The sequence below is a fragment of the Notolabrus celidotus genome, chromosome 8 (genome assembly GCF_009762535.1).
Source record: "Notolabrus celidotus isolate fNotCel1 chromosome 8, fNotCel1.pri, whole genome shotgun sequence".
Lineage (NCBI taxonomy): Eukaryota > Metazoa > Chordata > Actinopteri > Labriformes > Labridae > Notolabrus > Notolabrus celidotus.
In genome coordinates this window covers 7,233,091-7,247,347 of record NC_048279.1, presented here as the reverse complement: position 1 = coordinate 7,247,347, position 14,257 = coordinate 7,233,091, and the positions used below count along the sequence as shown (strand labels likewise).

Genomic DNA, 14,257 nt, shown 5'->3' with positions numbered 1-14,257 from the left:
TGGGACACAACATTAACATCCTACTCCCACCAGATTCTTGTCCACTGCGGTCAAACTCTGTGTTCTCTTGTCCATCACTCACTGGCTCTTCAGAACGTAGCACGGAGCTGGACAGCTGGAATCACGAAACCAAGGTTTTCCTGCTGTAATTACTGAATCAAGGATTCTCCTCCTCCTCTCCTCATCCATGTTGTCTTTCTGGTCCTCTGAAAACCTCTGACCTGTTGACTCCAGGCCTGGCTCCGCTCATCATGACGGTTTGTTGTTGTAGTTAAGTGAAATACGATCTGGTGATAACAGAGTGTTTTATTCTGAAAATTAACAATATATTTTCATTTTGTTTTGGTGCCTGACTTCCTGTCCTGCTCCATCTGCTCCGTTGAGATTGATGCGTCGTGCAAAAATAGTATCTTGCTTATCTGATCCCAAGAGCTCCGACCTGCAAGATCAGAGACGCAGCCGGAACACAACAGAGCGGATCCAGTGGCAGTCAACACATTAACGAGAATAAAAACCTATCAACTCCTGTGTCATGACAGATCCGAGATGGAGCAGAGACGGATCTGGTGCCATTTGTCCGTAACATGGCACAGATGCATGGGTAACAATCCAGGCTTTTTATCATCTATGTCTGAAATAATGATACATGCCATCACAAAGCACTCAGCATTCTGCAGCTGATACAGTGCAGAGAGCCTCAGCTAATAAATATCAGAAGAACTTATCATTTCTGATGATCTATAAGCCCTTTGGGGCTGAATCACATCTAAACGGTGACAGTGCTTGAATAAGTGCATGTTGAAGCGGCAGCTCGATAGGAACACTGTTATTAGTGTCCACTCATGCCGTGCTCAAGATGTCTTAAAGGCTTAAATTACAAAATGCTTCCATATTTTATCTGCAGTCCATCTGTTAGTGAAGATTCCGGGAATAAACCCAGATTTGCCCGTGAATGTGCCTGTAATCTGAGGGATATTCTTTAAGATCGGAGGAGGTTGCACTCCCGCTCTTCATGCATCCCCCCTGGTGAAATTGTGCCAATTCCAAAGTAGTGATTAAGAGGGATTCTTCTCTTAATCTCTTTTCAGGGAGGAAGATGAAAGTCTGGGTTGGAATAACCTGAAATACTCTATTCACATTATCAAAGTGCCCGTGTGACTTCTCCTGTGTTGGAAAAAAAAAAAAAAAAACACAACATAGTTCAGGACTTATCTTACAATCTTACAGCACATAATAATATCAGAAGCTGTGATAAATGATCTCCAGTGGCAGAACTTTTTAAAACATTCAGTCTCTTCATTGTCCAATTAGAGTTCAGCAAAATGAGTTTGGCACCTCAGAGAGTGAGGGAAATCCACTGCTGCAAAAAAACATCTTATTACTGCCAAACCAGAGGAACTGAAAGAAAACTCTTAAAGGTGACATAACACGCTTTTTTTCATCAATATATATTGGTCTAAGGGGTCCCCAAAACATGTCTTTAAAGTTTATGCTCAAAAAAACACTTTGAAATCAGATTTTGGTCTGCCTGAAAATCCCTCTTCTTCAGTCCTCCTCAGAACACTCTGTTTTCTCTCTGACCACGCCCCCTCAGGAAGTGGATGTGCCCTCGGCTCTCCAGCACGTTGATCTAATGTTTACATGTTGGCTGAATATACACGGCTGCTCAGAGATCACATTACTTCATCTGATCCAGAATCTGATCCTGGTGCCTGTAGCAGGACCTTCCTGAAGGATTGGTCATAGATTTAGTGTTTCTTGTTGTTTTATTTATCAGTATGTCGACGTATGTCTTGGTACACAGCTACGAACATATAGCTATGTGGCTATGCTAACTAGCGCTAGCACTTATCCATGATAAATAAAAATCATCCACAAGATCTTCAAATCTGCAGGCCTGGGGAGTAAAACCGACCTCTACCAGAAAGGCAGCAGGACCTTTCTGAAGGATTAGTCACATATTTAGTGTTTCTTGTGTGTCTTGGTACACAGCTACAGCTATGAAGATGTAGCTATGTGGCTATGCTAATTAGTGCTAGCACTTATCCATGACAAATAAAAATCATCCACTAGATCTTCAAATCTGCAGACGTGTGGAGTAAAACCGACCTCTGCCAGAAAGGCAGCGGGACCTTTTCTGAAGGATTGGTCACAGATTTAGTGTTTCTTGTTGTTTTATTTGTCAGTATGTAGACGTGTGTCTTGGTACACAGCTACAGCTACGCTATGTAGCTATGCTAACTAGCGCTAGCACTTATCAATGATAAATACAAATCATCCACTAGATCTTCAAATCTGCAGACGTGGGGAGTCAAACCGACCTTTGTGTTTATTAAGACAGCCTACAACTAGCATGCCTCCCTCCTAAGCTCCTTGTTAGCACACATTTGTGCAGGGAATGAAAAACGGAGGGGGGATTCAGTATTATTTTATACAGTCTATGGGCTGAACAAGCTCCGAGCTCTGACTCCGTGACAGACCGGATATTGTTGTTACGTAACAAAAACACGGAAGTCTGAAACGGCTCGTTTCACACACATTTACAGAAAGGTGGAGAAATCAAAACAGGGGCAGAATGGATTTTTTTCATTCTCGGGGGTTTGTAGACATGCCAGGGAAACATATTTCAGGTAGAGAACCATTAAAAAGTCGATTTTGCATGATATGTCACCTTTAAACTTAAACCTTGTTTTGTTCATTGCAAAATTATTTTCTGCTTATTATTTTCCTATTTCATGTATTTAAGTTGCTGCAGTTGCAAAACAGGCTGTAGTGGCTATAAGTTGGGGTTTAAGAGAGGGATAGAGATGAATAAGAGAGAGAGGATAGTGATGAGATGAATAGTAGAAGCAGTAGTAGTAGCTGTTGCCACTGGCGTCCAGCATTTCTGTATCAGCTGGAGTCTGGAACAGTCTATGGCAGCTTAGAGGAAACTTCGAGACAAGGGAGCTCAGGGACTCCAGAAAGGTCTATGGTCAGTAACTTGAATGGGACAGGGAGAGTAAGCAAGGATCCCAGTGTGTAAGTGTGCCAGTTCCCCCGGCAGTCTAAGCCTATAGCAGCATAACTAAGAGCTGGTCCAAGCCTGAGCCAGCTCTGTACAATGACCCGGCAGTCATTAAAGCATTCAAACATCACAGAAGAAGTTCACCTGTAAGCAAATATTGTGTCTGTTACAAACGCACACACGCACACACAAGCACACACACACGCAAGCACACATGCACACACACTTAAAACACAAATTGAACTCTTGAGTGCTACTGATTGAACTAAAACAGTAAAACAGTAGTATTGCAGCTGTATCTTCTCTCCTTTTTGACCCCACTTATGCGGAATCCAAATAATTCACAGCTTGCATCAACTACATTTCTGGAAAGCATGGCTTAATGATGGAGAATGCCATCAAAGTGGTGTCACCTACTATTAAACTCATGAGATACAGTTCACTCTTAGCTAAAGCTTTGAGTTCACATTTCAAAGTCAAACAGGTCTCATATCAGATTTTTTTCAGAGGAAGAAGAGCAAGAGAGCGATGATCTGCAGGAGGGGGAGGATGTGTCTGAAGAAGATACAGACGAATCAAATCCAGAGCAGGAGGCATCATCTTCAGACGAAGAAGACACCCCAGAAGCTGCAAGAGAGACTTTGGGATAACATGTTCCTCAATGCCTTATGACAAGCAGGGATGGCACAACCAAATGTCATAAAAAATGACTCCAGTTCCCGCAAGGTATGCAGCTGATCATGCCCAGCACATAGCCTCAACAAAAGATCATCCTGGAGATGATGGAAAGTGTGAGGACAGCTGGACAACAAACGATGAAACCAATCAGCGTGCCTGCACAGGCCTGCTTCTTTGAAGGTGTGTACAGGTCTGGAGGTGAGGCTTCATCATCACTCTGGGATGCAGAGAGTGCAACAGTGATTTTCTGCACCGCAGAGCCACTGAAGGTTTTTTCACACCATGTCAAGAATGCTCAGAATTAATGATCCAGAGCCAAGACCGGAGAGATGTGTGAGTGACAGACTGTCAAGGATTAGAGATGTGTGGGAGAAGTGGGTGGAGCATCTGGTACATCTCTACAACCCTGGGCCTGAGGTGACAGTGGATGAGGAAATGCTTCCATTCAGAGGTATGTTTTTATTTTTCTATCAGTAATGTGAGTGATTTTAACTCTTAATTGTATTATTTAGTGCTGAAACATCAACATTGTGTGTGTTTACTGTGTACGCTCAGCAAGCCAGCTTAATATAGAATCAAGATCTGGGCGGCCTGTGATGCACAATCCAGCTATGCCTGAGAAATGCAAGACTGCATGGGCAAACAGACCAGTGGAGGCCTTGCAAAGGTGGACTGAGGGGACACAATGTCTTCTCTTCCTATGACCTAGGCCAGCAGCTCCTGAAAAGGACAACCTGGACATGGTGACTGGAACCTATAACTGCAGGAGAACGATGGCCTGCAGGTCTCTGATATTACAGGTCATCTCCTGTAATATCAGAGATGTGTTCTCCTATAGTGCCTTCATGATCTAGACCAATGACAAGCGGAACAAGAGCAGGATGTCCCTGGATCTTCTTGGAATGGCAGTCATCACACCGTGCGTTCTTAGAAGGAAGCGGCTCCCATGCACAGATGCCTCTGCAGCACTTGTGAAAGGTATTCAGGAGGTTGTATGGAGCCTTGATCCACCTGTGGCTGCAGCTGAGGTGGGAAAAGGAAGCAGAGACAGTTTTACCCCTCAAAGAAGGAAGGCAAAACAAACACAATGCGCTGCACATGTGACGGATAAATCTGTTAACCCCACGCTCAGAGGCTTCTCTGTCCTACATGTGCTCAGTAGAGTGGAATCATTCATGACCTTCACATTGGTTTGTCTCTTTTTCTTGTCTTTTCATTACAATCTAAAGCACATGGTTATCTTAGCCAGTAACATGCTTCAGATTTATTTCTAATGGAATCATGAAATAGAACCATATATTGTGTTAAGCTGTAGATTTCAGAACACAACTGATATTGATTATTCCATACATCATAACAGAATTCATATGAAGCCTGTAGCTGTTTTAGATTTGACATGCTGTCATTTAGGATAGGGAAAACCTGTTGTGATGTAGAACGAACAACAATGACATCAGCCTCGTATTATTATCTCCATACCTCCATTAATCCACCTTATTGATTGACTGACTATTAGCAGTATTTAAAAGCTGTGACAGAGCCATGTTTTTAGACATACCTTTCTCTGATCCGTCTCCATCTGCTCCATGTAATTGTTTGATATGAATGTCTGTTGCACTCTTGTTGATTTGCCTTATTAATCTTTTATTGTGGAGCACTTTGTGACGTCTGTTCTTGAAAGGTGCTATAAATAAACTTCACTTGCTTCCTGCTCATGCTGCACCATAACAGTAGTTTAACAGTTTTCTCTAATAGGACTCATGTCTGCTCTGTTCTTTGGCAGATTGGAGGGTTGGTCAGTTGTCCAAAACTAGTGAAGGTTAATAATGAGTCTAAAACAGAAGTTAATGCTGCAGCTCCAATAAAAACAAACATGGAGAGAAAACTAATAATATGCCACATAAGCCTTTGCCACAAAAAAGAGCTACATGCAGACTCATCCTCCTGAAAGCACATAACACTCAGAGAAAAGTTGATGATGAAACACTGAATGTTTTTTTGAAACTCTTTAAAGTCGTATTTCCAGGTGTCAGAAACGTATATTTGATCTGTTAAGACAATATTCTGTGATGCTTGTTCCCACTTCTGACTGCATCAAAGCACTCTGTTTAAAAACTCAAATCTACTTAACCCTTTAATTTTATTATTCACAAGGTGCCCAGTCACAACAAAGGGCTGTGAACTGCTCACTGTAGTTTATTCATTTATTTATTTACACAAGGTGCCTGGATGTGCATAAATATATTGGGTACAAACACCATTTTGGTTGACTATACATGAAATGCTTTTGTATTTTAACACACTGGGTAAAAGCAGGGTTTGAGTTCCCACAAAGATGAGTCTGAGCCTCCATGAAGCAGAGTAAAATCATACACCTGTGAGGTGACTTTACAACAGCAACAACCATTATTTTAATGACAGATAAAACGTCTTTCAAAGTAATGACTTGTATTTACAGTACAGAGATACATGGCTTAAAATAAATATATGTTCTGTAACAGCACTGACTGTAAGACCAAGAACCAAGGCCAGGAACCACCTTGTTGTTTGTAGACCTTAGTCCTATGACAGGCAGATTGGTGTTGCAGCAGCAGCAGCAGTCATGCAGGTGTTTTACCAGAACATTGTGGTGAAGAGGGAGCTGAGTTGGAAGGTAAAGCTTTTGATTTACTATTCAATCTATGGTCAACCCTCACCTATGGTCTCAAGCTTTTGGTTCTGACTGAAAGAACGATATCTCAAATACAAGCAGTTGAAATGAGTCTCCTCTGCATGGTTTCTGGGCTCAGCCTTGCAGATAGGGTCAGGAGCTTGGACATCAGGAGGGAGCTCGGAGCAGAGCCGTTGCTGAGGTGGTTCTGGTATTTGATAAGGAGGCCTCCTGGATGACTCCCTTTGTGGTTGTTCAATGCACGTCCAACTTGGAGGAGGCCTCTGGGTAGATCAGAGATTATGTATCCCACCTGGCCTGGGAATGCCTCAGGATTCCCAAGGAGGAGCTGGAAATCATTCCTGCACTACCAAAAAGTTAATTTAAATATAAGGTAAAAATATTTAATTCAAGAAGAAAAGTTCTTAGAACTAGTGAAATGATCCATCCATGCAGCAAGTTAACTTTACTTGACAAGAAATTTAAGATATGATTGTTAACTCTACAAATAAGCAGGCTCTGATTTGTTTTCAAAATAGCTGAAGTTAGTAGAATGTGGATTTTTAGCTCAAACTACTTGAAAACAAACTTCCCAAAGCCGAATTGTAAGTGAAAAACACTGAATATAAGAAATAAATACATTCATTTATTTTGTATTCTTAGTTTGACATCAGCTGGCTCATCTTTAAATAAACCCTAAACTATCTTAAAACTCAAATCAAAATCTTAAAACCAGTTCTTATTCTTTGAATATAAGTCTTAAATGTTTGTACTGAAAGCACAGCAGTTGGCTTGATTGCTTTCAACATTTAATAAACAGTTGGGAAGATTAACAGCATATAACAACAACAACATGAATACCATTAAGCATGAGTCAGGGTTGTTGCAAACTATAAGACGTTTAAAACCATCTGAAGACCCATATAAAAATGAATTAAAACCATTTTGCACAGCAGAATTGAAATCTATCAACACGATACATGTTGCCGTAAATGCCTTATATTGTCGTGTGAAAAAAAAACAAATGAAACAAAAATCATAAAACGCAAAGATACTGTATGACCAAGTATTCAGACAAGTCTCAGTTAAAGTGCCATCAAAAAATTGAGATGTCTGGAAAGTAACCTGAGATCTTTTTTTTATTTTAAATATTTTCATTTGTCATTATTTTTTCAATTGACACACAACAAGCACAAATACAGGCAATTTATTCCACTTATACGTTTAGTCTTTACAGATCTCTAATGAGACAATTTCCGATATTTAAAATCTTTGTCACTACTTTCTTATCGTATTTCACAATATACACACCCAGGTTATAGTGTACATTACTCAAGTGTATTCAGAGTAAAATTAAACTGAAATTGACTCAAGGAAAATTAACAAAATCATTTAAAGAAAGAAAATTCAAGAGGTGATTAGAGCTCAGGCATCGTCTGTATCACTGGTGACCATGTTTTGAAAAACCTGTTTGCTTTTCGCTGCAACCTTGCTGTGATTTTCTCCATGACAGAGACAGTTTTAACTCTGCCTCTACATTGTGTAATGCTGGGAGGAAGCAGATTCAACCAGAATGTTATTGTTTTTCTTGCTATTAAAGCTAGGGTTGGTAGTCTCGGAAAACCAGCATGAATTTGAATGTAGCTTTTCCTCATGACTCCGTCTAACCCCTCCCCTCCTCCCTCGGAGCTCCTCCAAAACGACCCCCCCCGCTCACATGCACGAGCGCTGCTGATTCTCGACCATATGATCGTGACTGATTCAAAACCGGTCCTCACCAAAACATTCTCATAGTGAAAGTTAAAAACACAAACAAACATGGCTGCTGTTAGTACTCACAACTATCATGCTAGCATTATCCAGTTGTACTGGTGACACGATATCAGGAGAAAAGTTATAATACATATAAAACTGTAACAGATCTACTGTTTGTTAAACATGTTCAGTGTAGATGCTCTTAATTCCTACAGTGTTGACGGTCAGTGAAGGCATCAGGAGAGGTGTAGAGTGTGCCAGTGGGAGAGAAGAGAGAAGTTCTTCATTCATTCAAACATTGATTGTTGCTTTGTTGGTTGGCGTGATCACGGCCGACAGTGACCGGTTATTAAAGATCAACATGTTCACGAATCGGCTCGTCATCACTACAGCGTCCGGATGGACGCTACAATAAATATACATTTTCTGTAGGACTTACTGAACGTCATTAATTATTCTGCTTGTTGGTGAGAGCTTTTTAGACTCTGATCCGGACTACAGTCCTGAGCAAAGCACCTCATCAGGTCAGAGGGGACAGGCCTGAGGACGAGCGAGAGGGGCAGTAAATAGAGTCAGGGGAAGTAGAGGCAGGAGACGGGGACTCGGAGGAGTGCACGCCGGGGAAATGTACGCACAGGAGGAGGGCAGAACGGCTGGACGGGATTTGATTGGTTTAAAATTTGGGGAGCCAAAAAACGGTGATTGGTTGGTGTTTTCCCAGGTTTACTCTGGCTGTAGATAGCAGCTTTTTTTCACTCTTTTTTAAGAACACATCATGTATTGATTGCCATCAGGACATAAAGATCATTTTAACCAGTATGACAAAAAGTGTATCTAAATCTGATTACCAACCCCAGCTTTAAAAGCAAAGTTCTGAGTAGGAACATTAAGTCTCTGCCATTAATATTATCAGTGGCTATGCCCAATACAAAGAGACAAGGATGTTAAGTAAATTTGATGCCCAGGATGTTGAACTTCTTTTTCAATATTCTTCCAAAAATCAATAGGTTTCGGGCAATCCCAAAATATATGTGTAAGTCCCTGATTTACCCACGTAAACTGGGATCTTTTAAGGATCTGCAGGAACTCAGGTGAGTTATTTCAGCAAATAACCTAAGGAGACTGAAGAAAAACTGGGTAGCTAGCACAGCCAGACACAAACCAAGAGCAAACAAAAACAAGCACAACAGATCTGAAAAAATGCTACTTAACATTCACCTTTTTCTTAACGCATGATTTCCATTCCGCCATCGCCTTCTTATATGCGCTGGTGGCATCTTGATCACGGATGGCATCACCAATTACCTAAGTTTGAATGACAGATAGGAGTGTCGCAACACATTCTGGGTATGTTAAGTGCAAAGTGTAGTAGTATGCAATCAATGTCAACATTCCTTCATAGAAATCCTCCTTGGGGAGGGTGCTCACATGTATGTTTCCCATTGTTCCTTAGACTGCTGCCTCCACAACCCGACCTCTGATGAGCAGAAGAAAATGCATGTAGATAGATTATTACTGCAGTCAGGCTTCAAATAACACACTTAACAGAATTAAAGCATCAAAAAAGTAGGTTTAAATAATCCAGCCCTTTTTTTTAATATATGGGCTAAAGTTCTTGAGTCCGTGTTCTCTCACCTGACAGGTTATGTTTCCAGCTGACTGGGATCCTCTCTGGTGACTACATGATGTGTGACAGAGCCATGTGAGATGAATGTGAATACCAGGATGTGCATTTTAACACGTTGCTGTTGCTTTTATCAGATCAAGCTAGGGGGAAAAGCAATCCACACATGCACTGATACAAAGTAGCTCACATGAAGGCACATGGCCCAAACTCAGTCTCACAACAGTACACATAAAAGGATTAGTTTGTGGCACGGGAAGATGAATCAGATTAGAGGGAAAGCAAGCAAACAGGGAATGCCTGTTGATCCTGCCCTATCTCCTTACCCCTGATACACCACCAACACATCCGCCACATGTTGCCAGATCTATGACTGCAAAGATGAAGAAGACATGCTCGTTATCTCCGGGTTTAATCATGGCAGACTTGCATGAGTTGTAGCTCCCCTCCCTACTTTTTTTGCATCCATGATATCTGCACAGAATCAGTGTGAGCAGAAACATGGCTCTTGATAAATAATCTGCACTCAGCACAATGACTGGATTAGGTTCGGTCTGTGAAGCTTTCAGGGAGCAGTCTTTCCAGGTTGACCTTCAGCTGCCACTCTCCCTGTTCAGACGGGGGCGCCTGACACTCTCAGCTGGGGTTGTAGGGTTACTGCTGTTTTGACAGAAGCTAAGATCTGGCCTGCTAGGAGGGGGTTACTGCACAGGGTCAGGACTCTGCTGCTGGTGTCTGCCTTCAGTGATTGTCTTGGTGCCAAAAATAGCACAAAACAAAGTGTATTGTTGAGTCACGAAGACCCTTTATTTTATGCAACCGTTATCAGTTTCTTTTTCTTTTGCGGACAGACCTGCAGGTTTCCTATGTTGGGTTGAGAACAAAAATCCCCTGGCCTCCTGCTGTTTATTTGAAAGGATGTAGAGACTGCAGGCTTGAAGGAGATCTGCTGGTTTGCTATAAAAACTGGGGGGTGGGAGAAATATTGTCACAATAATCATTTCCATCTTTCTTTAACCCCTTACATACACATATCATCAAGATTACAAGCAATATGATGTTTCCAGACAAGTCAATGTCATATTTTTGTATTAAAGCCTAGACAGTATAAAACAAAGTCTCAGTAACATCCCTCATTGGTTTCTGAAGCAGCATTATGAACCCAAAGGTGGCTGTCGCCATGATGGAAAATCTGACTCCAGCTTACTTCAGACCAGTCTGGAAACTGGCTGCCCCTAATCGTGCCTAATTATCCATAACTCAGTCTTAATTTAATCAAAAGAACGAGTCATATAAATTATACACTACCCAAGCAGTTCTCACCAAAGGTAATTAACCATAGAGACCAGAACCATTTATTGAACCGGGCTGTTAACATAATTCAGCTATAAGAACAGTCATTTAATGTGAGATCTAATGGGGCCAGCCTGAAGTGAACACCTGAGGAGCTACAGTTTCTTCTCCTCTTCTGCATCAGCTTTCTTTTGACGATTGTATACCCAAAACAGGCAATTAGCAAGACTTATACTAATAGTGATTTCATATGCTTCATATATGGATTCAATCTCAAAAAGTACGAAGTGTTTTTAATTGGATCATGCTATGAATAAAGCTTGGTGAGGCCGTATGCTGTGGTTTCAATGTGTAGCCTCCCACATATCCTCAGAAGAGGGGCTGTCAAAATCTTGTTCCCACAGGGCTCCAGATTATCCAAAGATCTGTTTACCAAATATAAACTAAAGGGTCTGTTACTGAACAAGGCAAGATATAACTTTTTTGGTTTTAAGGAAAAATGTCATCTAAAAGGATAAAGGATGGTTTAGTGGGACATTAAAGGTGACATATCAAGCTTTTTTCATCAATATATATTGGTCTAAGAGGTCCCCAAAACATGTCTTTAAAGTTTATGCTCAAAAAAACACTTTGAAATCAGATTTTGGCATACCTGAAAAGCCCTCTTCTTCAGCCCTCCTCAGAACAGTCTGTTTTCTCTCTGACCACGCCCCCTCAGGAATTCGATGTGGCCTCGGCTGTCCAGCACATTGATCTAATGTTTACATGTTGACTGAATATACACGGCTGCTCACAGATCACGTTACTTCAACCCTCTGAATTTGATCCAGAATCTGATCCTGACGGAGAGGCGCCTGCAGCAGGACCTTTCTGAACGATTGGTCTCAGATTCTGTGTTTCTTGTTGTTTTATTTGTCAGTATGTCGACGTGTGTCTTGGTACACAGCTACGAACATGTAGCTATGTGGCTATGCTAACTAGCGCTAGCACTTTTCCATGAAAAATAAAAGATCATCCACTAGATCTTCAAATCTGCAGATGTGGGGAGTAAAACCGACCTTTGTGTTTATTAAGACAGCCTACAACTAGCATGCCTCCCTCCTAAGCTCCTTGTTACCACACATGTGTGCAGGGAATGAAAAACGAAGGAGGGGTTGAGTTGTATTTTGTAGTCTATGGGCTGAACAAGCTCCGAGCTCTGACTCCGTTACAGACCGGATATTGTTGTTACGTAACAAAAACATGGAAGTCTGAAACGGCTCGTTTCATCACACATTTACAGAAAGGTGGAGAAATCAGAACAGGGGCAGAATGGATTTTTTTCATTCTCTGGGGGTTTGTAGACATGCCAGGGAAACATATTTCAGGTAGAGAACCATTAAAAAGTCGATTTTGCATGATATGTCACCTTTAACACAACACTGAGGTTTGAGGCTAAGACTGCTATTGCTACTGCTACTGCGGCCAGTTGTAATGAGGTACTGATATTTAAGATGCCTGCTGCCAGTAGTAGCTTAGTTGTGTTGCGTTCACACCAGATGCAAATGATGGCACTATTTGCGGGAATAGAGCGAGTAAACACAACATCCTTGCGTATGTATTCACGCAAATAGTGCCATCGTTCGCATCTTTTTTCTCTCAAAGGACTTGCTCAATTTGTGCGCCAAAACATGTGTAAGCGATTGTTCAAGACCCTAAAGGGTTCAGAGCTAACTTCCAAGTACAACCCTTAGCTGGATTCAGGTGACAGACAAAGGTTTTCACAATTTACCAGATAATCCAATCTCCTTGCTCATTTTTCTCACAGTGAGCTCCTGTTTATTCCTGATCCCATAAAAAGAAGGTAGTATCACAAAGTTTGGGGAAGCCGTTCAGAGATATAATCAATACAGTGTGTCCAATATTCCAGATTAATGAATCACCGCTGGTCCATACGTCGCACCATACGTCACCACATGTTCTTCACGCTGATTGGCTATCCTAGCACGATAGATTCGCGGAGTTCAGAATTTTCAACTCTCGCAAATTATTTGCACGCAATAATTTGCCCAAATTAATTATTGTCATTCGCGCAAATATCCATTTGCGCCGCCCGATTTGTGACGCCAGACTACTCCTCGCGTATATTCAAGTCTTTAAATTGACTTAAAATTTAATTAATTTGCGCGAATGATTGTATTCGCATTTGGTGTGATCGCCCCATTAGGCTTTTGAAAAACTGGCTAATAGCTAGCTAGTTTGGGCTACTTACCATAAACTGTATAAAATACAGGCTTCTTACCCACAAGCCCCTGGCAAATATCATCCAGTGACAGTAAAAAATATCCATAGAGGGTGAGAAATTGTTTCCCTGGTGTAGATGAATGATACTGATATATTAGCGTTTCTGTTTAGTCATGAAAAATGAATGGAGTGCATCTGTAGAGTCACGTAGTTCTAATTTCATGTATTTCTTTTCATTTATATCCTTGCTCTGGCTGCTTTTATCCTGCTCCTGTTCCACCTGTTAAGCTGTGATATTTGTCTTGTACCACATTTTATCACGGTTATATTTGCTTCTGTTTCCATGCTGTTCAACACCAAACAAACACAGGGAAAACAGCCTCCTCATGGCCAATAGAAAAGCTGATGAGCTGTAGAGGTCAGTCTTAGCTTCACATCCACAAACACTTGCATTCTCCACCTCACTCAAGGGGGGAATTGGACTGCCTATTCCCATCCAATTTGACCCCATCACTGTAGCTATCAGCCACAAGGCAAACACAATGGACCACCATGACATTGACCATCTATTACAAGAACACTTTACTTTCCTTGGGATGGACATTTAGGTCCCTAAGGGGTGAATGCTTTGGTTTACTGAGAGCTTTGAGCTTTTGTGCCACACTGGACAAAATCCCCTCAAGGCCTATGTAACGGACTCAGTGCTGCTGCTGCTCTCTGCTTCTCATTTCAACGTGTCTCTCTGCATGTGAACCCACCCATGCACTGTCTTCATCTTTCATCATCTCCCTTCTCCTTCTTGACATGCAAGTTTCCTGACGCATGATGAAGGGCTGGTTAACCGTACGGAGGAAGAAGCTCACCCTTTCGGCAAAGAGGCAGAGTTCAAACAAGCAATGCAGCACTTCCCCTGTCAGGTCCGGTCAAGTCACATCTGAATGTGGAGTTCTCTCAACAAATCAGCTTCATCACAATGCACTTTAAAGAACAAAGGACACAGTGAAGACCAGATGCATCGTACAGTGGA

General features: G+C 41.6%; 1 long non-coding RNA gene across 1 annotated transcript; it reads right to left on the bottom strand.

Moving 5' to 3' along the window:
* Positions 1-5,821: 5,821 nt before the first annotated feature.
* LOC117817835 lies at positions 5,822-9,814 on the bottom strand. The gene is made up of 4 exons (XR_004632229.1): positions 9,726-9,814; positions 9,519-9,567; positions 9,309-9,395; positions 5,822-6,702 (listed from the first exon to the last, which is right to left on the bottom strand). It is a non-coding gene; the product is annotated as an uncharacterized LOC117817835 (long non-coding RNA).
* Positions 9,815-14,257: the final 4,443 nt, after the last annotated feature.